A 26979-nucleotide genomic window follows, 5' to 3' on the forward strand; every position below is an offset into this window, starting at 1 on the left:
GTAGTTCGAATTTCCAAAAACCCTTTGGTACATCTTTCTACCTCTCCATCAGTTACCCTCATTCCAAATTTCAGAATTCTAACTCTTACCGTTTGCCTAATGCAAAGGGTACCATATTTAGTACCTTTTAGTACTTTTCGTACACTTCTAGGTCGAATTTCCAAAAACCCAGCCTTATTTCACCCCTACACACCAACAGCAACCTACACCCAAAATTTCAACTTTCTACCTTCAGCGGTTTCGTCTGGGCGTTGATGAATCAGTCAGTCAGTCACTCACCTCACTACTCTTTTATATATATAGATTAGCAATCCGCAAACAGGGAACAATATTATTAAATAATACTTTTTCTGAAACTAATTCAAATATTGTTTTACTTTGCACTCCCATCGCCTTTTTATACCCTATACCACAATGTGGAAAAGGGTATAATAAGTTTGTTTTCCCAAAAATTCATGTAACGCCTCGAAATATTCGTCGTAGACCCCTCATGTGGTATACCAAACTTCATATCTCGACGAGATAAAGCGATTTAGCGATGTGTGTCCGTCCGTCCGTCCGTCCGTCTGTCCGTCCATTAAAAATTGTAATCAAGCTAGAGGCCGCAATTATGGACCGATTGTCACGAAATTTAGTATGGAGGTCGGGTTTGGACCAGAATAGAACTGATTAGTTTTTGGCGATGATCGTGAAATGTTAAAGGGATGAAATGGACCAAAAACAAAATTTTTGCTCGATTTTGTAGCCGCTCTGTAGGTCGCAATAATAGTCCGATCGGCGCGAAATTTTAAACGTAGTTTTGGTTTGAGATGAAGAAGTAGCGTGCAAGTCAACGGTATGATCGGATAATATTTAGCGGGTTAAATTGATCAAAACTTTTGTGTGAAAATTGGTAAAATTTCTAATGCACATCTTATAACAGCTAGCCCGGAAAGCTAGTGCACAGGGATAGTGGTATAGGGTATCACATGGTCGGCCCCGTCCGACTATAGTCTGTTCTTACTTGTTTATTTCTACTTCAGAAATAAATAACGACAAATTGCTTCTTTCACAGTATTGTTTGATACTTTAGAATATCCACCGCCTGATTAGCATGAAAGTTACAATTTTTAGATTACAGATAAGATCAATGTATGTCACTATGTTGTGCACGGCTTATAGAAAAAAATACATTCCTCCTTTCATAAATACAACGATTTTTTCACATTTAATTCTTCCTCAACTTTTGAAAAACGTGCAGCAAACTAGAAAAAAATATAACCCACTGCCCTGGGTTTGATTTCTTTGCCGTTCTCTGGTATCTGTATAATTATGCCGTCGTCATTTTTTGCTTTTGCTTTGTTTCAGTTGATCTCTTGCACCTTTGTCGTTTATCTTTGTTTTTAGTTGGAAACGTTACTTGGATAAGTTTTTTTTTTTCATTTAATTTTAATGTAAGGCAAAATTAAACAGCAAAAGAGCTTTTGGCAAAAAAAAAAAAAACGTTGATATTTCTCCATAGAGCAGAGAGAGAAAAAACAGTGATTTGAATAATAACTGTAGAATGGAAAAGGCCTGCGGTTTTTCTTTTAGAGACTGGAAAAAGGAAAATAAATGGTGATTTTGCCACCTAAAGAGATAAATAAGACCACTTAATTTCCCTACTACCCATTTCGCATTTTTTAAATCTAGCATTGAGGCACTCAAGGTTGCTGCTTTAGAAAATCACTTTTCACGAATATGCCCAAATTAACTGAAAACCGAGAATGGTAAATGAAAATAAATAGCCTTGAATTTAGAAATGATAATTCAACAATGAAGTTGAAAAATATATTTGTGTCCATAAATCTGTGCTAAATTACATTAAATATTATTTAAAACCCTCACTTTAAAATGACAGGTTTGTCCGTCACCACAACAGGAAGTGATGCCGCTCTAAAACATAATACAGTATTTTTTACAATAACATCAAAAATATCAGTCAGCACGCCATCCCAGGCACAATCTACCATAATACCGAAAACGCATTACATTTGGTTTGGAGGAAGCCCCTCAAAAAGAATAAAACAATAAAGTTAAAGACCAAAAGAGTGGCAGATGTTTTGGGGGAAATGGCATAAATAAAAAAGGCATCTCAGATCAAAGCCACAATTTTTTTATTCAAAATGATTTGGGTAAGTTTTTTTTAGCCACAAACAGTGCACAGTGATGCATTAGGCAATCTGTCGGAAAATTATTGTATAAAGATTTGAGTTTCGTTTAAAGAATTATACAATTATATTGGGGGAAATATCAGAGTATATAAGGCTCATAATGTGTAAAAAAATAATGCTTCGAATATTTACAGTATTATGTCCACGAGCGTGCCAGTGTGGTACAATGGTTAGCATGCCTGTCTTGCACGCAGAATCTAGACTAGACATCAACAATTTCCAACTGTAGCCAAAACCTCTAAGCGTTGTGTTAGATTTCCTCAGTATTTTTCAGTCATTTAAGTTTTAGTCTATCTAGAAGTCGTGTCGTTGAACGCTAAGCCAGACTCAGAAATATATTCAGCTTAATACAGATTTGGGCTCATATGAAATAAGTGACCTCTTGTCATTTAAGTGGTTACCTCTACTTATCTTAGCCAAAAAATAGAAAAAAACATAAGCGGCATTCACTCTTGGTGGTAGATTTACAACTCTTGTTAATGGGTTTTTTAGAACGAAGTGTGAATGTCTTTTTTGTGAATATCGTAAACAAATCAAAACATTTTAACGTCTCACAGAGTCCGATTTTCCGAAAAACCTGGCCAAAACTCTAAAAATGAATAGATTTTGACCTAACCTTTGGTTCTTATGTTTTTCCGGCCGCTGATTACATTTTTGATATTATTTAACCCTCAGGCGGTCATTTAAGGGGTCTTTTTGGCCCCTCCTCCTATAAAATGTGATCTTATCGAATCAAAATATTCTACAATTTTGTTTGCGATCAATTTTTACTATGGGTCCTAGAATACACCAAAACTCTATACCTTACCTAAACTCCAGAAATATGCAAAATTATAAACACATTTTAGGGTTAAGGGCGTTCTTCATATGAGTTTTTGCAAAATTGACATACAAAGCATCATTTTAGAAGAATGTTGTCAAAGACAAAAATGTTCTCTATAAGTTACCAAGTTACCAAAGAAAAGAAATCTCTGTTTGCATTACATACCAAGAAAATATCGGTATCAATTTTGCCAAAAAACCAAGAAACTAAAATAGGGTTGCAAGCTTCCACCATTTCTACAGTTTTGAAAATATTTGAGTTAAGATCACTTGGATTCCTTGCACTTTAGGTGGATAATGTCTTTGGTAACTATACTGACAAGAATGCGAGGAATATTTTTCTTAAAAAAATTAACCCTCGTGCGAGTGATAAAAGGGGTCCTTTTGGTCCCTTTTTCCACAAATCTTTAAAATCTCCTATAAAATGTGATCGGATCAGACCAAAATATTCTAGAAATTTGTTCGCCATAAAATTTTACTATAAGTCTTGGAATATACCAAAACTCCAAATTATACCCAAACGCCAGAAAGTGACTCTATACTATATTCTGACATTCTGAATGAAAGAAAATCTGTACATACCTGCAAGACAAAATATCACATAAAAACAAAAAGTGCAAATTTGTGCAGGATGTTTCGATGGGAATTGGTAAAAAACACTTCATTTTTATGAAATGGTAAATTACACGGCCCAACTCGATCTTACTCACAACTATTTTCATAATTTATTGTGAAAATTGATCTTGAAAAAAATGAACAAGTACGGACATCAATTATTAAGGAAAGCACAATTCATTGGCGACACTGAACATCTTAAATACGTTTCACTTACCTTTCATTACAATTACAAAAAGAAAATATTTAATAACCGTTGTTTATTTTGCATATTATCATAGATTTATAAACAACTTAAATATTGAAAAGAAAAAATATTCCAAATAGGGTCACTTTGACCTGCTTTTATACCCACTTATTAAACAAGAAATGTATATATTTTTTCATAACTACACGCACTGGGATCCTGTAAACAATATCTGACCCTTTTTAGTGTAAATTGATAAAATTTTTTTTCGATTTTTGGCCAGGTTTTTTTGAAAATGGGACACTGTGCGTCGTCGTAAGTCTAACTTTTAGTTTCAGTCTTATTATACTTTTTTCATTAAAAACGTTTTTTCTCTTGGCCTCCATTCTTTTATTCTTTTTATTTTTCCCATTTTTCTACCAAAAAAAAAAAAAAACTGCGACATAAAATAAAACTCACAACAAAGTGATGACACAACAATCAGCTGTTCTACACCCTTGTAAAAGTACAATGGAATGTTTACAATTCTTTTAAGTCGAGTAAATTAACAACCCTGTGGTAAATTAAACTTTCATGTATTTTTAATTAATTCTCTTTCGAGTTGAGCTGTAAGGCCTTTAGAGATACATTGAAAAATTAGGAGTCTACCGAAGTCCCACGCATCCAACCATTACACTACGTTTCACGGGTGGTAAAGCCGATCTTCAGGTGTATCAGGATGTTGTTGTTGTGGCAGACGAAGGCAAAGCTTGGAAACTAGTATATATATCGCACTTCATTAGATAAATGTATATGCGAAATTATGTCAGTTAATTGAAACTCCATACTTTTCCTATAGCCCTGCTTGGTAATCCCATTTTTCAATGTACATATTTGTTGTTGTGGTATTGTAAACAGTTGTAGATCTACAATATTAACAAGATGTACAAGATCTATAATGCCATTTTACCAACATGAGTAAATACCGCTATTGGCTTATTTTGAAGTACAGGTAGTATAGAGTTTGCCGCAAAAAATTCAAGTGCATCGGAGCAAAATTGGTTCAAAGTGAAGAATTTTTAATTTTTTCCCGATTTTTGGACAAAATAGGTCAATTTTTTTTCGTTAAAATCAAAGTTTTTACTTTGACAGTTCAACATTTTTTAAAAAGTCTCAAAAATATAATTTTCATATAAAATTTTAAGTTTTCTCGCAAAAAAAAAAAAAAAATAATAATCTTGGCGCTAAATGGGTTAAAGACAAGATTATTAGTTTGTTAAAACGCCCAAAAAAATTTACGAAGATCGGCTCATTCTTTTTCGAGTTATCGTTGGTTGGCACCGCAAAACGCTTTTAACAAAAATGGGTTTCGCCGGAAGCCATGCAATATTTTTCAACGAATAAATAAATGTATTTTCTACAGTGTTATTATTATAATAAATAAATAAAGAAATAATTAATTAATTAAATAATATAATTAATAGACAGCGGAATCATATGCAAATGCATATATGGTTAGGATGGTCGTAGAGAAAATCTGATTAGACAGAAACTCGTTTTATTACAAAATAAAACGAATTAGGCCCAGAAATGTTTGCATATTTTGCATATCGTGCATATTTTGACATATTTTTACATATCTGAGCATATGCAAAAATATATTCAAAGATTTGTGGTCTATATATCACACCGAAATAGCTAAAATTTGGAATTAAGTCTTCGTTAGGGGTATGCAACTTTACAACTGAAATCTGTCCGCATAGGTCCACGTCTTCATATAGCCCCCATAGAACGGTACCTACCGATATTCGGTATTTTGAAAGTTGTAGCCTCAATATCTCACCGAAATTACTGAAAATTGGTATTTAGTCTTCGTTGGGGGTATAAAACATTCCACCTAAAATTTGTCGGCATAGGTCCACGTCATCATATAGCCCCCATAGAATGATACCTCCCGATTTTCGGTATTTTGAAGGTTGTGGCCTCAATATCCCACCGAAATGACTGAAATTGGGCATTTTGTCTTCGTTGTGGGTATAAAACTTTCCACCTGACATTTGTCGCTATAGGCCCACGTCTCCATATAGCCCACATAGAACGGTACCTCTGGATTCCTGGTATTTTGAAGGTTGTGCCCTAAATATCCCTCCGAAATGGCTGAAATTTGGTATTAAGTCTTCATTGGGGGTAAAAACTTTCACCTAAAATTTGTCGGTTTAGGTTCAGGCCTTCATATAGCCCCCATAGAAATATTCCTCCCGGTTTTCGGTATTTTATAGGTTGTGGCTGTGGTTATACATTATGCCCGTAATTTCTACGCGTAGTTATCTATGAGTTCATAGATATCCACCGTGAAAGCAAAAGTTCATAATTTCAATCTATAGGTAACGTTACCGGGTCGAAAACGGCCGTGTTACTTACACCAAGAATTTTGCCTGGTTGATCGTTGCCAATGTGTTAAAAATTGTAAAACACTTATATGTGGCAATGTTTTTACGAAATCATGAATGAAAATCACCAATGTTACCACATGTTTTCAAAATTTACACGCATCGGTAAATGGCACGTAGAAATTACCAAACGCGTAGGTAAAGATAACTAATAGGTAGCTACCTACCCGGTTACCTAGGGCTAGAAATTATGGGCATTATTGACTTGTCTGAAGAGAATTTTAAACAGAAAAATTGGCTGCCTAATAATTAATTAATAAATAAATACTGTATCAACTTGGGATTAACACCTTAAGGGATGATCCTGGGAACCCGAAAATGAGTCAGTCTTAAATAGTCCTCTCGAATTATAGTAGAAAGGTTTGTCTTAGCTGACACAACAAGTTTTGCACGCATTTTGTGGCAGCAAAGCGAATTTTGCCCTAATCTTTGGTGTTTTTACGTTCCAAAACATTACAGTTATTCGATTCGCCTATCTGCCAATGATCGGCCATTTAAGTGTGATTTAAAGAAAAAACATTAAAATTGTGTGTGCCAAAAAGAGGCAGTTCTCCAATTCGATTGCGTTCTTAAGTATAATAACCTAACTCTCACAATATCTTTTTACAATGCGATCTTGTTCTTATTAGAGAGTGACATGGGAGAATTGGGATGGCATGAGTATTGTTTTATTTATTCAATGTTTTATACAAAATAGTTCAATGTATTTATGATTGTGGGAACTGTCGTAAATTATTTTTTGGAAATTATGCTGCTTCTTGTTCTTGTATCCTTTTTGGGTCTGTAAAAAAATATTTAACGTATTTAGAGTTGCGTCATTCATGAACGAACTAGTTCAAAGAAACGGAACCATATGCAACTCATTCGTTTATATCGTTCATTTAGCTCCTCTTGCTCGTATGGCTCTTCTAGTTTATTATGTTGAAGAAGTGAACAATGATAGTTCTTTCAGGTCGTTTTGCTTTATTTTTACTTATTAATTTCCTCTACCTCCCTCTTACGTTAAATATGAAAAATGCTCTAGTATAAAAATGAACAACATTTCGAAACTTTGGTATTCCATTTCACACAGAGATTTCGGTCTTCTGTCGCACACAGAAGCGACAAATTTAAAATTTAGTCAATTTTAAAAGATTTAATTTTTAGATGTTTTTATTTTGAAATCAGACTGTGCTACAACTACCCTCGTATATGGTATTTGAATTTTGACAGGTGCATTTTGTTTTGTTCTGTTTGCTCTGGATATTAGTGTAGCTGGTGGTGCTGATGTTTGTTGGCGTCATTGTCTGGTATTCGACAAAAAATATAGTTAAGCTAACGAAGCGTGACCGCAGTAACTTTAAAGGCACGTCGTCATACGCTGCACATAATCATACAGCCGCCCAATGGAATGGTAACAACACCAACAAAAGGGCCTCCATTAAACTCTGAATATCATTCAGCCATCCATCCAACCAAAAACAGCCATTCATGTGTACTTTAGCCAACATTTTTTGTTCGCCAAGCATGTTTGACAAAGTACCAAAATAAACGAAACTTTTTATTATAAATGGAAATTTATATACGAGTTACTTACTATATGACACCTGCTTAAAGCTTGAAATTGTTTTTAATTCTGGCCAAAATTCTGCTAGAAATCTGTCGTGACTTAAAACATGCAATGTTCCTTAGAAAGCCTGTAAAATCCTCCTTTGGGTTTATTTTCTTCTGCTTGGGCATGTTATCTTCAGTAGTTGTAGACTAGCCCAGTTTTTATACCTAACACAATCTATTTTTGTTTTATGACCGACCTAAGAGCTAGATAATATGTTAGTTCTGCCCTTAGTGTTCCTCTGTGTTTTTTGTTGTTGTTCATGTCCCCAAGTTTGTTCTTCACTTCGAGGCAATTTTCAGTTTTTAGTTGGAGTGTAACTTTAACTGTGTCATGCTCCAGTGAAGATGAACAATTTTTTTGCACAAAATTCTAAACCATGAAATTCATTTCATTCATGTTTGTTTGTTTTGAACTAAACACACACAGGTATTGTCAGGTACGCGCGCAGACATGTGTAAGGCAGGGCAGCGTGAGCTTATGCTTAGTGGCCAACATAGCAATGGTCGTATTTCAAAAGTGCTGCAGAGGGGAAGACAACAAAAACACGTTCCGTAAACATTTAATAGCAAAAGCCGCCATGTACGAATTGTAATTCACTGTCAGTTGTCGATCTGAACTTGAAAATTGTAATAAAATTGTTGGTGTAGTGACGTTGTGTTGTCATAAGGTTTATGCTTTCGACCGTATACAACTGACAGATGTAACAAAAGTCATTTACTACATCATTACGTATCAAATAGATTTTTGTTTTAATTGGAGTAAAAAAAAAAAACAATTAACACAACAAAAAATAAGAACATTACTACGTACATATAATGACTATGTGGTGACCTTCATGGTAAAAATATCCAATATAAATTTAAGAACATTGGGTGTTATTTCTGAAGAAAAAGAAACGATTAAATATAGCAGACTATTTTAATTTAAATGAGTATATGTAGATGTAAAGTGTTAAATTAGAACTGATTCCAGCCAAACCTCTCCCAACTATTTTTTGTAAATTTTAAACCAGTATTTTAATTTGGTTCCGCACTTATGTATTACATTTTAAAAATATGGCTTGAAAATAGTAACAGATAAAAATACTCAACCTTAAAAACAGTTTACTAAATGTCATACATTTCCGAATACCACATCACAGGCTTGATCTGGAAGGTATTCAATTCTGAAAAATAAAAGGGTGTGCAACCATTTTGAAGACCGTAATTGTTGTGGCACCAAAAAGGCTGGTTGGTACAACATTGGGAAAATATCATTATGTATTACAAATTGTACACAATTTATGGATATTTAAAAGCGATATTTTATAGATGGTAACCATTTCTAGAAAATTGATAGTTTTCTTTGACGCTTCTACAGTAATGCCACCTTATCTAAGGGGTCATGACCAGATTCAGCTTTCTAATAACACTGTCTCATCATCTGATCATCATTTTAAATGTAATTTTGTGTCAAGGACAAAATGTTGCCACCATTGAAATGGGGAGTTATATGTACTTTGATGTAGCGAATTTTGGAGTAGAGTACACTTCATTTCAAATATCACTTAAATATCCACTTAAAATGTACTCGATACAAATGTGTGAAGTATTGAGTAATAATTTAAATTTATAAATGAAACCTTTACAAATTTGTTGTTCAGTAAGTTTGATACAAAATAGGAAGCAAATAAATTAACTAGATTTCAATATTCAGTAATTATTAGAAGGTTCCTTCACTAGATATTATATTTTGTGTCTGGAATGAAAAAAATATAGTTAAACATTCTTGAATGCGAAAAAACTCTCATAACCAAATATGGGTTTAATATAGAACATTTTGGTAGCCGTAAGTAGTTACAAATCAAAGTATTAACGCAATATTATAACAGTTACATGTAAAAATTTCTTAATTTAGCAGTCTCTGAATTTCTTAAGGGGATGAGAAAGGTAGGTAGGAAAGTTTAGCTTCTCCCAGTTTATAGAATAATTTAATTTCTTTTATGTAGAAGGTATTTCAAACATAACTAACCCCCCAAAAAATATGTAGGGTAAGTGCACCAATAGTAGGCACTTTAAAGATTTGCCTAACTTCAATCATTCGTGATTCCGAGTAAATTTTTCCAACTTCAATCAAATACCAAAGATGCCGACTACTGGTACATGCCGAACTTAGGAGCACTTAACCTATATATAGGGATTTCTGGGTGAAATCGGACACTTGTTCCAAATGATGTTTTTGGTTTCCTTTATTTTTTGCTGTAGTGATGCTCATCAGCAAAACATTTTATTATATGTATTTTCAGACTTTTTTGACTAACGGTTCCAGAGATGCCGCGTCTTGAAAAAGTCAAATTCTGTAAAAACTATATGAAAAGAAATACTCATATCTTCTTGGTTCAAATAGATTTTTTTTTGAATTTTTTGTTGTTTTGTCAGCTATCTAAGAAAATATAGAAAAAAACAAATTTGCATAGTGGGCTTGGATGCAATTTTCGCGTTTTAATATTTAAAATCAATTTTTATCAATGTTTGCACCTTCGATTTTCTTGAATTTTTTTGTATTGAACTACGATTAATTGCAAAAATTGTAAGTCCTATTTGGTAGTGGGATTCGAATGATTACTAGTTTTTCTTAATTTTTTAAAATTTGTCAATACTATTTTCCCTTTATACCAAAAACATAAATAAACAAGTAAAAAAGTATCAGTCGGCTTTGCCGACAGAGATATACCCTCAGCCTGTGTGGATTGAAATACTTTTTTCCCAAAAAAAAAAAAAAAACTTATTTATTTAGTGGGGTTTTCAAAAAAATTGCGGGGATATCGATAGATAGGGCTTCTTTTATCACACTAGCCTACGAAAAACATAATATCGCTGTAAACAGGACCACTAGGAAAACCTTCGGTAAAAATGTCCAAAGGATCCTCGAGCCACACAAAAATGTTGAACATTTGTGTGGGTGGTACCGCAAGGATACCCAAATTTGAACATAAACTAAGTTTCAACAATATTTATAGATCCAACGTTTGGACCAAATCGGTTTCTACGTCTATGAGAACTCGCGTAACCTTTTAGCGAATATTTTCGAACTTTTGTGGGGGAGGTACTGGAAGGAGTGGACCTATAAGCACCATCTTCGAATTTCATCTAATATTCGAAGAAATATTACAGTAATTGAGGCAGCGAATGCAAGTTGCTTCAATAAAAATCAAAATGATTCGAGAGCAGGTCTTAAAGTGAACTTATCCGAAATTTTGTGTGAGAGGTACCAGAAGGAGTAGACAAATATAGTCCATATTCGAACCTGATCTAAACCTGGTAGATATATTAGGATGTGCAAAGTATGGATTACATCGGTCTCTCCCATCAAGAGTTGTCGTGCGCACAATTTTTCCGAACATTTTTGAACTTGTGGGGGGAGGTACCTGAAGGAGTTGACCGATATAGCCCATCTTCGAATTTAAACTATGTTCTGATAAAATATTACGAAGGCCAAATTTTGGACCGAATCGACAGATCCGTTCGAGAGTTATCTAGCGCTCCAACCACTATACAAGGTGTCGTCGGGGCTTTTTGCACCTTTCCGGCCATTTTCTCAGGAAGTATGGACTTGCCCCTGATGAAAGTTGTACCGTCGTATGGGGGGAAGTGAATACAAGTTGCTGCAACAAAAATCAACGCGATTCGAGAGCAGGTCCTAAACTGAACTTATCCGAATTTTTGTGTGGGAGGTGCCCGAAGGAGTGGGCCGATTGAGTCCATATTGGAACCTCATCTAAGTCTGGTAGAAATTTCACGATGTGCAAAGTATGGACCAAATCGGTTACTCCCTTCAAGAGTTATCGTGCCCACAAATTTTCCGAGCATTTTGGAACTTTTGTGTGGGAGGTACCGGAAGGAGTGGACCTATATGGCCCATCTTCGAACTTAAATCGAATCTGGACAAAATATTTCGATACCCAAAATTTGAACCGAATCGATTGATCCGTTCGAGAGTTATCGTGCGCACCAGCCAGCCAGACAGACGGACAGACAGACAGACGGACGGACATTGCTAGATATACTCAAAATTGTCTGAAACGGATATCGTACAAACATACTTAGGGTCTAAAACCATTATTTCGATGAGGCACATTTTTGGTCGTATCAAAGTGTAAATACCCTCTTTAGCCTAAAGGCTGAGGGTATAATAAAAAATCACATTTTCCAAAATTTGTTTTGTACTTTTATTAAAGAATTTATCTTAAATATCTTAACAACTTCGTCATTTTTTCTATTTTGAAAATGGTTTAGCCGTTATTGTACCAGCCGGACAATAAACTAAATAAACTGATGATTTGATCATCACTACAGCTTGGGAATTATATGAATGGGCATCCAAGGTGAATATTACAATGAAATTTAAAGTGAAATTTTCACAACTGCTTAAATACGAAAGAGGATTTGAATTTGAGATATTAAATGGCACAAGTTATCGCGGGCACAAAAAAACTTCATTCAGTAATACCCACTAATTATGGTACACTAATTGCTAAACCATTCTTAAAATCGCATAATGAAGAAGTTTTTAAGATGTTCATGATATATTCCTAATAAAACATCAAAATAAATGTTTATAAATGAAACTATTTATTTGTTTGCTAGAATAACAAACGTTACACACTGTTATAAAGAAAAAATTTTATTGACAAATTTTAAAAATTACGAAAAATAGTCATTAAGAATTTTTGTAATTAATCTTAGTTTAATACAAAAAAAAAATTCAAGAAAATCGAAGAGTACAATTACAATTATTGATCATCATTTACCCCCTGTTTTTGTAACTATTTTTTGTTCGTTCGTCTATATTCGTAATAATTTTAGCATCCATAGCTCAGCCCCAAGACTATATACAGACCTAATTCTTCGTAGGCATGTTCTATATAGTATAGAATTCCTCATTCAAAAATCAGCGTTCTACATATGCCCTAAGGCGAGTAAATCGATCTACAAAATTTGACAATTCGTGTGAGAACAATAAATATTTTTACAAAAACTGGGGGTTATTTTAAATATTAAAACGCGAAAATTGCATCCAAGGCCACTGTGCAAAATTTTAGTTAGCTGATAAAACAACAAAAAATACGGAAAAGATTTTTTTTTCTATTTGGACCAATATTAAAGAAGTTATGAGTATTTCCTTGCACATAGTATTTACAGAATTTGGCTTTTTCAATGCGCGATATGACTGAAACTGGAAGTCAAAAAATTCTGAAAATATACTAAAATGTTTTGCTAATCAGCAGCATCACCACAGCAAAAAATAAAGGAAATCAAAAACCTCATCTTGAAAAAGTGTCCGATTTCACTCAGAAATCCTCATTTATATCTGATCAAGCTTTTACCCAGCTTTAATTTCCGCATGTTTCCAACTATGTACATTGCAACAGGATTCTCATTAAATTTATTTATTCTCTTCACTCATTGTTTAATAGCGTTTACTACAATGATGAAGATATTCCTGTAATTTCATTTAGTTTTCATTTCATTAAGATTGTTTGTCTTTAGAGTACCCTCAAATTATTTTCATTTCATTCTGTTGAACGTCTTGCTTCTACACCTCTATAACTTGCCGTAGTTCTTCCTCAATAAGAATTTAGTTCCTGAATATCAACAGTTGCTTGAAAAATGTAAATGCGTAGGATGGAATGAGTGTGACTGATTGTTTGGCGGCATTCAAGTTGGTCCATAGTAACACTATTCAATTACTATTGATTAATGGCGAACACAAAACAGTTTCAGTAAAATAAATTACCTTAATTAAGTATACCACTAATAATAATTAGATGTGACTTTTACTACGCATCTGACATTTATATTGATTGGATACCTCTGGCTAAATACATATGTAATTTCAATTAATCAATATCATTAAAGTTGTGGTTATGAGTTGTGGGTGGTGATGGAGCTCCCACCCAAAAATATAAATCAATACTAATTTTCATTGATTTCATATTCTTATTTTGGCTTCCAGCAAAAGGTCATTTACTTGCAGTGGCTTTGATTGTGTGTATGATGGTCATACAGTCGGAGTGAGTCGGTGACACTGCGCACCTCATGTGTTTGTGTGAGAAATTAACTATTAAAATCTCATTAATTATGCCGATCACATTTGACAACTACGTTTGGTGCTTTGTCCAGGGGGCCATTACAAATGTCACCTTATATGGCAACCACTGGCCGATTGGGACAATTGCAAGTGACAAAATTCCAGTAATTACCCACGAACAATGACATCTATGCATGGTGGACAAAAGAGGGAATGTCCATTGCGACATTAACAAATTTTGGATTTTCATATTACAAATTACATTTGTTTGGAAAATGGGTTAACTTTTACATACATATGGGCATTTCCATGGAATATGAAGAATAAATTATGAGGTGCGAATCTAGGTCGGTCGCAATTAGAAATTCTGCACGGTGTACGTAGCTAAGGAAATTCTATTAATATTCTGAGAGCCTATAACAATTGAGATCACGCATCACAAAACAGCAAAATCTGTGTAGATCAATTTCGTGGGTGTGGTAATCTGCGAAAAAATAATTCTCTTTACCGTCTGTAAATATTTTTAAAGAAGCCACTCTTTAGGTGTTATAAACATACCAAATTGTTTGATCATCTTTATTTAAGAAACATTGACAATGTCGGTTTCGTGTCGATTGAGTCAGCGGAAACGGAAGTCCGTTTTATTGGCTCTTATTCGGTTGGCTATGCTGCGAGAAAAGTTCAACTGTCTGTTGAGAATATTTTTATAAACTTTCAGTCACACTGAAAGTTGTTGCTAGTTGATGACTATTTTGTCATGACAGACATTCTTGTGGGCCTACAAACAATAGCCCACGGTAAAGTAAAGGTGTATGTGTGGCACCATCGGCGTAATAATAATTTAATATTTTAATTAATTAAATGCACGCGATTGTTGATGTCGGTGATGGTGGTGTGGTGATGACGGTATATGTCGCTTGGTCGAAATAAACAAAAATATGCCATTGTATCAACTGGCTGTGTCAGTCAGATAGTTGGATGAATGGATGCATGATTGTATAATGAGAATTTAATTGTAACCAAAATTCAAAGGGATGGATTCTCTCTAAAAACGCTGAATGTATTGAAATAATTGCATGACAAGGCCTGGTAAACATGCGGACATGTAGCGTTACACACACGTTCCCATGTATGTAGATTGTACAATCTGTGTGTTTTTTATCTTCAATAATATCACATGTTTTCCCATGTTCTACTTCACACAGAGAGCGATGTTGCAAGCTCCCAAAAAACAACCATACGAAGCGAAACTGTTGGGTAAAAAATGTTAATTGCTACGAAAAGTGGGTGTAGTTGGTGGTCTTAGGAATTTCCAAAAGCGTTGTGTAAAAATAAAAATGTTGCTTTGTTATGGATAAATATTTAATTTTTGTAGGTTCTTTTTATTGAAACAAATATTTGGTCGTTGTTACAAGTGACATTTTGCTATTGGTTCGATTTATTAAAACAGATTCATGGCTTTCAGGTTGAGTTAACGGTAAAAGTGATATTAATTTAATTTAAATTGTATACAATATTTATTTAAAGTTTTCAATGTTTCTTTGCAAAGTCAAACCATTGAAAAAAGTAATCTATAATAATAGCCCTAAACAAAGAAGGCACTAATATTTATGTTACGAAAAAGCATTTTACATGTAAATTATTTAAAACCCAAAAAATGCAGGATAAATATTTTGCAAAACAAAGCCGCTTAATTAAACTATTTTCCAAACAATTAATAGGAATTTAGTGATAACATTCCATAATTCAAGGTTCGCATACATATTGCTATAATATGGGGAAACTGAACATGCTGGTACATCATTTCGAGTTTTTATTTGACATAATGGACGAAGGCTTAAGGTAAGGTCACATTAGGCAAATATTTGCTCCAGAGACCGGCAGTGTGAGCTTACTGAAAGCATGTGAGCGTAAATAATGCATTGAAATTTATACTCACTTGCTCTCAGTAAGCGCACACTGCCGGTCGCTGGAGCAAATATTTGTCTAATGTGACCTTACCTTTATGTTCATAGTTTTACTTTCATCGGTGTTTAAATTTTGTAAGAGAACATACGTATGTACATGTTTTTTTCCCATATACAGTTATATAAAAATGGTATTGAATGATTCGCATTGTAATTAAAATTTAAATAGAACGTCCTTGGAAGTTATTTAATTATGTCAAATATTGATACGATAGTTTAATAAAGAACAAATTTTTGACCACTTTTTAGCCTGAGCCTTTAGGGTGGTTTTAAAAAATCGATGTCGTATTTTTTGAGCGCCACCACCTTAAGTGTTTAGTTTTGTTAGATTTTAAGATTGCCAAAGTTTGAGTACAATCGGAATATGTTAACACGTGCCACAGTGGCCTCAAAGTTTCCATGGGCCCTATATATAGCTTATATTAAAATCTGACCCAATTTTCAAATTTTTTGTAGGATTACCTGTTTAGCCACAGAAATGAACTGGTAAAATTTTTTCATCGATTGGATGTGGTGGAGCGATTTCGTGAAAATTCGCCTTTGGCTCCATACAAATTACTATGGAAACTTTGAGGCGATTTAGCCATGTTCGTCCGTCTGTCTGTCTGGTTGGTGCGCACGATGACTCTCGAACTGATCAAACGATTCGAACCAAATTTTGCACTTCGTAATATTTTGCTCAAACTTAGTTTAAGTTCGAATGACCATATCAGTCCACTTCTTCGGGTACCTCCCCCACAAATGTTAAAAATTTTTCTGTAAAATGTAGTGAATGATAACTCTCGAAGGGGGCAAGAAATTTGCACATCGTATTATTCCTTCCATATATAAATCGGATTCGAATAAGGACTTTACCGGTCTACTTACTTATCCAGCTCTGTTTTAGATATTGTGCTGTTCCTATGTTTTCAATTTTCAAAAATTACTATTTTAGCAAAGCTTTGATATAAATTTCTGGTCATAATTTAAGTTTTTCTTATAATTAGAATAATTTTTTATTAGTTGTTGCTCTTTTCCACTTCATAACATAAATTAAATATAAATTCATAGAAAAAACAAACTCCCAAGTGGAGCATCTAGCTGATGATTAGACTTGTCTGTCAAAAGTACTCCTCATGAAAGGTTTTTGCCCCTTTCTTCTGATTAAAAACCATTCTGATGTCAATCAATCCAAAAATGAACTATTATTAGATATTCAAACCACGGAGCTGCATATGTTTTGAACAGGCTAAAACTAGGGATCCTCTGATATTTCACACATTTCTGTAACATAAGTGTTAAAAACTGAATAATCATTTTTAAATCTTGGAAGTAACATACAGTTTGTCAAGTAATTGCTTTCGAACCAAGAAAACTAACATTTTTCTGTATTAATTAATGAAAAAATTACTTATAATTGTGATAAATATGTCGGGTTTTTTGCAAAAATTAGTTGGACGACTTATTTCAGACAAGATTGGATGTATAAATAAAAAATTAACCCACGTAGTCCAACAAAAAATAACGAAAAGCAATAACTACATGTAATGCAAGTTGTCAAATAAATGTTTTCGAAATGTAATGGAGGTTCCAATGTACCCCATATTTTCGGTAAATACTTGAAAATAAGGACAATTTATGAATTTTATTTTTAACAGGGAGTAACTACTAACAAGTATCAACAATATTAGCATCGAATAGCCGTACTAGGAGGGTTACCATATGGACCAAGGGAGTACCGGGTCATATTACATATAAACAGGGTCCTGTAGGGTTTAAACCGGGAATATTTGAAAACTAAGACGTTTTATGAGTTTCTTTAGTTCACTAGGATGGATTGTCATCAACTAAAATAAATATTACCTTCAGAATAATTAAATCAGGAGGGTTGTCAGATGTACGAAAAAGGTACCAGGTTATATAAACAGTAAACGAGACCACCTGAATCCATAACCAGGGCTTAAGATTTGTTTATTTAACTCAAATTGAATTAATGGATGAAACAATTCTCTAAAACAAATCAAAATATGACATAAAAGTATAAATATCGCTTAGCAATACATATGCAAGATATTGTCAGTCTATACTGATTTTATAATGGACATCCGATGTCAACTGTTTAGAGCCAGTTCAGAGGAATTCTCTAAGTTTTTTGGCTTCCATGGTAAAATTGAAGCATTATTTTGCCGCCAGCATTATTTTTCCCTTAAAAAATATGGTGAGTAGTATTGCAGAGTACACGAAATGAGTCCAATAAGTCGTAGTAAGCATTTCTGAAAATTGTCGAAATCTGTACCCCATACATTTCTAAGCAATATTAGTCTCTTACTGCGATATTTCCGATAGTTTCGTGAAATGTTATTACCTCTTAATTAATATTAAGTGAAACAACGAACTTCGGTGCCCTGTTTTGAGACACAGGTGGTCTCGTTTACTGTTTATATAACCTGGTACCTTTTTCGTACATCTGGCAACCCTCCTGATTTAATTATTCTGAAGGTAATATTTATTTTAGTTGATGACAATCCATCCTAGTAAACTAAAGAAACTCATAAAACGTCTTAGTTTTCAAATATTCCCGGTTTAAAACCTACAGTACCCTGTTTATATGTAATATGACCCGGTACTCCCTTGGTCCATATGGTAACCCTCCTAGTACGGCTATTCGATGACTAATATTGTTGATACTTGTTAGTAGTTACTCCCTGTTAAAAATAAAATTCATAAATTGTCCTTATTTTCAAGTATTTACCGAAAATATGGGGTATATTGGAACCTCCATTACATTTCGAAAACATTTATTTGACAACTTGCATTACATGTAGTTATTGCTTTTCGTTATTTTTTGTTGGACTACGTGGGTTAATTTTTTATTTATACATCCAATCTTGTCTGAAATAAGTCGTCCAACTAATTTTTGCAAAAAACCCGACATTTTTATCACAATTATCAGTAATTTTTTCATTAATTAATACAGAAAAATGTTAGTTTTCTTGGTTCGAAAACAATTACTTGACAAACTGTAAGTGTTAAAAACTGAATAATCATTTTTAAATCCTGGAAGTAGGGTCAATAAAAAATCAAATTACAAAAAAAAATATTAATTAAAACACTAAATGTCTCTAAAATCAGTTTAACTGTGGTATAAGCATCTGAGTTGCAATTGTTTTGAGCAGCACTGTATATATGAAATTTTATGACGATCACTTAAGGCTAACCCGTGCCATCCATGGGGATCTTTGTTTCCCTAGTAATTTGTATGGGGCCAAAGGTACATTTTCAAGAAAATTCCCTAAACCCCACTTATGGTCCAATCGATGAAAATATTTTACCAGTTCATTGTTGTGATTAAAAAACGAATGCTAAATTGTGGAAATCGGATCGGATTTTGATATATCTCCGGTAGGCCGATTTGGGGTATTTTGGGCCTTATATAGCTATATCGAAATCTGAAATGTGGGTTTTAGGCAATTCTAAAACATAATATTTTAATTTTTGCTAGGTGAAGGGACCTGTTTCTGAAATGACCCAATATTAGGGTCATCTCTTGCTTTAAAGTTTTATGGTAGACTATGCTATAATTTTATTCTGTGTAGATGCCTAAAAATTTACGTTGGAAACTTCCAAAACTTCCTTCGTCATCTAAGAAAATTATATTTATTATTAAAATATCGGTCTATTCTTAGCACATTTAGGATCACGGCTCCTGTTATTTTTTGTACAAACTGACAGATACTTGCGTAACCTTCATTAATAATATTTCCTTTGTATTTTCAGGTTCTCAAGGTTATGGCACGCGTTTGAAGACCATTCACCACAGGTAAGTTTTCTATTTATTTTAACTATAAATTTACTGTTCCAAAGTAAAAATTGAGTTTTGAAATTTAAATAAAGTAGAAGGTAGTGGATAGCAAAGTATAAAACGGAAATAAGGAGTTTTTTCCTATGGATTTGGGATTTGGACAACAATAAGGCTTTCTCATTATCACATGGATATTATATGTCCCCAAGGCCATTTAAACAACTGCTTTTCTGCAATGATGTGGTTCATATTTCTATTTTAAATTCCCTCAATATTCTTAGTTCCCTTACGAACTTATTGATTGATTTATCAATTGACAAAATTACACGCTGATTAATTTGTCTAACTAATTCGTGTACCACAAAAGCTTTGGCATAATTAAAACGCGAATGCTACGTGCAAGAAAAGCTACCACAATAAATAAAGTGCATTTCATAAAAGCCCTGGTCACGTCAATGTCATTAAAACTGTGTGTTGGTCGTAATTGGGGCGCGGGTGTATTCATTCGGTTTGTTTTGGGAAAAAGTGCAATTAAGGCTAATGGTGGGAATTTATTCAAGGGCTTTTGATGGTCGATTCTTAGGGGCCAATTGAAACGTTGAAAATGTTTTACCAATAAAATTAATACCTTGGGATTAATCAAATTTAGATAGCTTGTTGTGAACAAAATATTTTTAATTACATTTCTAGCATTTTTTTAATTAAGTTTCCATATTACAGTTGTTTAATTTAACATACATATATTCGTATTCAGCTGAGAAATATAACAAAGGATTTAATTTTAATTAGCATGCCAAAGTCTTAAAATGTTTAGAATAAAACAATTTTCTATCACCCCCTAAAAAAATTTGCATGTACATTTTTATATTCACAGTCCCCAAAATATGCTAGAAATTCTTTGTGGGTTTTCAACAGTAATGTTGACAATTGAATTATGAAAATTTCCTTTTGAATGTTTTCAGTTGAATTTATAAACTTTATTTGATTAGGACAACAGGTAATAAATATACTGTTTGTACCTAAACAAATTGGCCGTGTAGTTGGGTGGGGTGTTCACCACTTTAAATTTCTTTTGTACGACAAGGGAATTTCAGTTTAACGAAAGAGAATGGGAAGGTTACTCAATTATGTTCATTTTCTTTGTGATAGACTTGAGTAAATTTACGAAATATATAAAGACAATGAACAGCTTGAAAAATTTGCATTTTCTGGTAAAATACTCAGTGTGGCATTACACTTTTTGTTTTTTTGTTGTTGCTTGGGGTAATGGGCTAATTTACCTTTCCTCAGTTGTCAGAAGAAGTCGTTGCAGTTTATGACATCTTTCAAATCTGAAAATAAAATAAAAAATAAAAATTTTAATGAGTAAAAGAATTTAATTAAAAATTAAAATTAGTTATAATTATTCATGTAATTTTCAAAGGGAAAATATGTTTTTGTTTTTTTTGTTAAATTCACAAATTTATCTGACAGTTCTTTACATTGTTTATACCCTCAGCCTTTAGGCTATGGAGGGTATATACACTTTGATACGATGAAAATGTGCCTCATCGAAATAATGGTTTTAGACCCCAAGTATGTTTGGACGAAATGTGTTTCAGACAATTTGGAGTCGATCTAGCCATGTCCGTCTGTCCTGCTGGCTGGAGCGCACGATAACTCTCGAACGGATGAACCGATTCGGCTCAAATTTTGGCTTTCGTAATATTTTGCCCAAACTTAGTTTAAGTTCGAAGATGAACTACATCGGTCCACTCCTTCCGGTACCTCCCCCACAAAAGTTCGAAAATGTTCGGAAAGTTTGTGCGCACGAAAACTCTTGAAGGGAGTGACCGATTTGGTCCATACTTTGTATAGCGTAAACTTTCTACCAGAGTAATATGAGGTTCCAATATGGTCTCAATAGGTCCACTCCTTCGGGTACCTCCCACACAAATTTTCGGAAAAGTTCAGTTTAGGGCCATCTCTCGAATCGCTTTTATTTTTGTTTTAACAACTTGTATTCACTGCCCTTCATACGACGGTACAAGTTTCATCAGGGGCCAGTCCATACTTCCTGAGAAAATAGCATGAATGTTGCGAAAAACCCCTATGACACCGTGTGAGGTGGTTGGAGCACCAGATATAGATCAGGTTCAAATATGGACTATATTTGTCCACTCCATCCGGTACCTCCCACACAAAATTTCGGATGAGTTCACTTTAAGACCTAATATCGAATCACTTTGATTTTTGTTGAAGCAACTTGCATTCGCTGCCTCAATTACGACGGTAAAAGTTTTTTCAAGGGCAAGTCCATACTTCTTGAGCAAACAGCCCGAAGAGTGTAAAAACCCCCTATGGCACCATATGTTGTGGCTGGAGATCCATATATAACGGTCAATGTCAATCCATTCCTTTTAGTATCTCCTCCGCAAAACTTTTGATCTTTAAACCTAATCAACATTTTTGTCGGTTCAAACGCCCAACATTTTTAAAACCCCCTAAATACATACGTTTTTTGGGAAAAAAAATTTTCAATATACAAAGGTTGAGGGTATATCTCTGTCGGCAAAGCCGACTGATACTTTTTTACTTGTAAAGTATTTCTTTTTATAAACATCGCGTATTAATATTGATGTTTCGAAACACCCATCTATGATTATTGTCATTGCATTTGCAGATAGACTGGAAACCGACCTCAATAGTACAGAAATGGTATGTGGTGTTTATACATATTCTCAAAATATACAAATTGCTTTCAATGGAAACTTTTTCATGATTATAGAAGTCTCCGAAAGGTTCTCATTTACAGGAATATATACCTATAAAGGTTTTCTATAGAGAAGCATAGAGCTGGCAAACTATCGATCTTCCGAGTATTCTTGTTGCAGCAGCATAGAAACCTACGTAGAATCATAGAATTTATGCTGGGTTGGCTGCCGCTGGCCGAAACACTACGGTTTCGGGTCAATCCGGTACGATAAATCGTTCGACTATCGTTTTGGTTACTGTGGTAAAACACAGATTACCTCGGCCACCAAAACATGTTGTTTGGGTTATCTGTCGCGAATTATTTAAAAAATAAATACTTTGTAGTCCGATATGGAGAACATTGTTCCGAGACTCCACAAAAAGGATAATTCATAGTTAAAGTATCGCAATTTACATTAACATGGTTTTCAATCGTAACATTTTTAATATAATTTTTGTACGTGTTTATACCCTATTTTTCTTAAGATATATATTTTTCAGTATCAGAAGCTTCTATAGTTGTACTAAGAAAACCAGCCGTTTTTAAAACTAAGATCAGTTATTTCTCTTTAGATGTCTAATTTCCGAGCAACTAGGCACATATTTTGAAGCAATTTCCATTCTTAAAGCACCGATAAATGAAAGAAATTGGAACAAGTACCCTTGCAGCAATAACTGAAAATTATAAAACATTCAATTTTATTAGATTTTAGTTCGAAAATAATTAATTGCAGTATTGAATTTTATAACGTGCCATTTATGCGTCCATAGCTGTAGATAAGGTAAATTAATAGTTTTAAACAAATTGTCTGAACTTTTTTTTATTTTTAAAATATTAAATTTTTTTTATTATACTTCCTTTTTTAATAGGAAATAATCAATTAATATTCGATTAATTAAGCCCAAAACCACAAAACACACACAAAATAATTATTATTGAATTTGGGGTTGCAATAAAAGAGGAAGTAATTGTGTTGTCACCTCGCTCTCTATCCCTCTCTCTCGTTTTTATTGTCACTGTATTAAAAGGTTTATGTTACATATCAAAACTCGATTAAACCCACTTCCCTAAATCCCAATCACATACTACCCACCTACCGGTGACATACAATCATATTTGCATGATCTCTGGGTAAAACCGCAGAGTCTGTTTAATTTATGTCTCCTCAACGACGGAGAAGGGCCACAATGCAATAAAACCACGATTCAACACATTCACGCTTTCAGTCGGCGTGTGTGCGTGTGAGTGTGCGTACGTGTTTGTTTGGATTTTGTGATGACATTAAAGGGTTTTATTTCGACAAAGCCTATAAATCAATATCAGCGACAATATCTGCCATGTTTGTACGCCAATTCGCCATTCGCGCCTGGGCATGAAGAATAAAAACAAACAAAAAACCTCAAAAGCCAAATGTAATTACATACTCAGCACAGTATCTTGTATACTTTATCTAAAATAAAAACAAGACCAACAACAACAATTAACAAAGTACATTGTCACCGTGTCTGCGTGTTTAATTAGGTGTTGTTGGTTATATTCAATTCAATCTCAGAGCATCCAAGAAAAGAAGGTGTACAATTGATGGACGGCAGGGCATGATAGAGCATTAAAAAACAACTGTGTTGAAGGGAAACCCTAGAAGTGATTGAAAAGTAGTTTATATTTTATTGAGTAATACCATGAACGGGAAATGAAGTATAAATAACAACGTCTCAGTAATAGCACAAATGTAGTCAGGCAGTCAGCCCATTGTAACAATGACAGATATATGACAAAATATTGCTCCATAAAATGTATTGAGTTTTGGTCTAGTCGATCCAAATCAGATCAGAAATATGAGCTATAGTTTATAATATTAAATTACAAATCAATAACAATGCGTTTTAATGGAATGCCGTCGTTGTCGTCGTGAGAGCATAAAACGTTTTTGATGAAGGCTTAATAAACAACGTTATTGGATTTGACAAAGCATTCAATTAGTTCTAACCCTACTAGGTTAATTTGCTAGCGGTTACAATAATGAACGGGTATTAGTTTTATGTAGTTGTATTCTGACATTCAGTGGAATAGCGTCCTGGTCCTCGGAAAACTAGAAGTTTATTATGGAAATGAAAAGAAAGAGTGTGTCTACATTTAGTAATAATATTTTTATTTTGTATGCGTGAAATATTTCATAAAATAATAAAAAATAAAACTGCTACTAAGCAGACAGTCAGGGCAGTGATCATTTTAAAACTTACTTAAAACTACCTAAGTCTGCTCGATCAAGCCTGATTAAACCATGCATGTTGTATTATTTTGTTTATTGCAGCACCTAACATATTTCCAACCTCTTAGGAATATGTTAAATGTGTGTAGCAAAGTTAAGCAAAAACAAACGTGCTAAATCGTCTAGCAAGTACGTTTGGACGAAATCCGTTTCAAACAATTTATAGTTGATTTAACCCTGACGGTCCAGTTGTCTGTCTGGCTGGAGCACACGATAACTCTCGTACGGACCATCGATTTGGTCCAACATTTAGTCCTCGCATTAGTTTTTCCAAACATAGATCATGTTCGAAAATGGGTCTGATTTATGCCTGGATGAATATTACGAAAAACAAATAATGTACCACATCGATTGAACCCTTGATAGCGAGTATTTTTAAACATTTATTGGGGAGGTACTCGTAGGAGTGGCTAATTTTTTGCTAATATTGCGAACATCATCAATCTTGAAGTGACCAACATATCCATAATATGTTTCTCGTAATATTTCATCCAGACTAGATATATGTTTGGGCAAAATATCACGAGAATATATTACGCAGGTTCGCCCACTCCTTCGGGTACCTCTCACACAAAGTTTTAAAGTTTTTCGCAAAAGCGCAGTTTAAGACCAGCTCTCTTATAGGCTGTCTTCACTGTCCCTATTACGACGGTACAATTTTATTTCGGGGACAAGTCCAGACTTCTTAAGATAATGTCCAAAAAGCTCTAAAAACCTTGCAGGCACAAAATAAAACGAATTACGTGTCCGATTCTGCTGAAGCTTTACACATCGTTCAATTTTTTCTAAAAGTGCATGATGTTCCAGGAAGGTCTATATCGGACAACACCTTCGGATGCCTCCCTCACAAAAGTAAAAAAATGTCCACTTAAGTGCGGTGTAATGGCTGTTCGAGGATAGTTTTACAATTTTTACTGAAGGTACTGGCTAAGTCCAGCTTCCTGACATAATGTCCCAAAAGCTCAAAAAATCCTACGGTGACTAATTAAAATAGATGTATGTGCATGCAAGATTTGGTCTATAATATGTTTCTCGTAATATTTCATCCAGACTAGATATAAGTTTGGGCAAAATTTACCAATTAAAATAGATGTATGACGCGATAAGGAATGACTCCCAAAATTAGATCCATTTTTAAGTGTGACTATGGCGTGTGGAAATTTTAATAGCGTGTAGCGACAACATTCTTTTTTGAAGCGCCTACCCAGATTTTGCCATTGTTCCAATATGCATATATGGCCAATTATAGGTAATTTGGGCCCTATAACATTAAAATCCGAGCCAATTTTCACAGATTTTTTAGGATTCGTTTTTAGCCACAATAATGAACTGGTAAAGTTTGTTCATCGATTGGAAAATAATTGTGGCCTGTCGAGCGATTTCTTGAAAATTCATCTTTGGCCTCCGTACAAAGTGCTATGGAAATAAAGAACGGCCAGGGACGCGGATTATCGCTAACCAATCATCATAAAATTTTGTAGGAATAATGAACTGGTAAAGTTTTTTCATCGATTGGACCATAAATGCGGTTTTTAGAGAAATTTCGTAAAAAAATTCAACATTGGTCCCATACGAATTACTATGGAAACTAAAATATATTTGTGTTCTGGGGAAGACGATGCATACTTATTTAATTAGACCAACTCCTTGATACATCTCTCGCACTAGTCTTAATAGTCTTTGTTAAAATCCTATAATTTTATTCTGTATAGACTGTGCTGATTAGGTTTGTCAGTGGAAAAATAAGGCTGACTTTTTATGATACGACTAGAAGTTTGCGCTGCACACTGGTCGAAACCATTGATCTAGCGGCGTGAAAGTCAAAAAATTAAAGTATAAAATTGCGAAATGTTTTCCATTGTATCGATTACAGACACTCTGCTGACTACAATTTTGTTTTTACTTTTGTTATTACCCACGGACACAGACTGAGTTTGTGGAAAATTTCAGAAAGATATCTCCATTCGTTTCCAAGTTATTAATTTCGCGCCGCTAGATCAGTGATTTCGACCACTGTGCGCTGGTAACTTCCGAAACTTCTTTTGTCACCTAATGCTGCTTATTTATATATACAACTAGGGACCTGTTTTTAGTACATGTATGTTAACCGCTCCCGTTTATTGTTTTTTGTACAGACACTGCCCTGCGGGTCTGCCAGCAAGGCTAACTAATATATTTGAACATGTTGTACTAAAAATTTACGGGTCAACCAGCTCTTGTTACATTATTTTTTACATATGTATGTACATTCCCGTATTCACAAATTCATTTTCCTAAATTGTATTTCTTTCTACACCTGCAATATTACAAATTTCTCCGG

General features: G+C 34.0%; 1 long non-coding RNA gene across 1 annotated transcript in view; it reads left to right on the forward strand.

Annotated features, from left to right (window-relative positions):
• The window catches only part of LOC141393501 (uncharacterized), a 590028-nt gene that overhangs the window by 510331 nt on the left and 52718 nt on the right, over nt 1–26979 (forward strand). The window contains exon 6 of the long non-coding RNA XR_012410112.1: nt 19632–19674. This is a non-coding gene — a long non-coding RNA (uncharacterized lncRNA). The remainder of the gene's footprint in view (nt 1–19631; nt 19675–26979) is intronic.

Source organism: Musca autumnalis, unplaced genomic scaffold, assembly GCF_047663935.1.
Source record: "Musca autumnalis isolate F117 unplaced genomic scaffold, ASM4766393v1 scaffold_2, whole genome shotgun sequence".
Lineage (NCBI taxonomy): Eukaryota > Metazoa > Arthropoda > Insecta > Diptera > Muscidae > Musca > Musca autumnalis.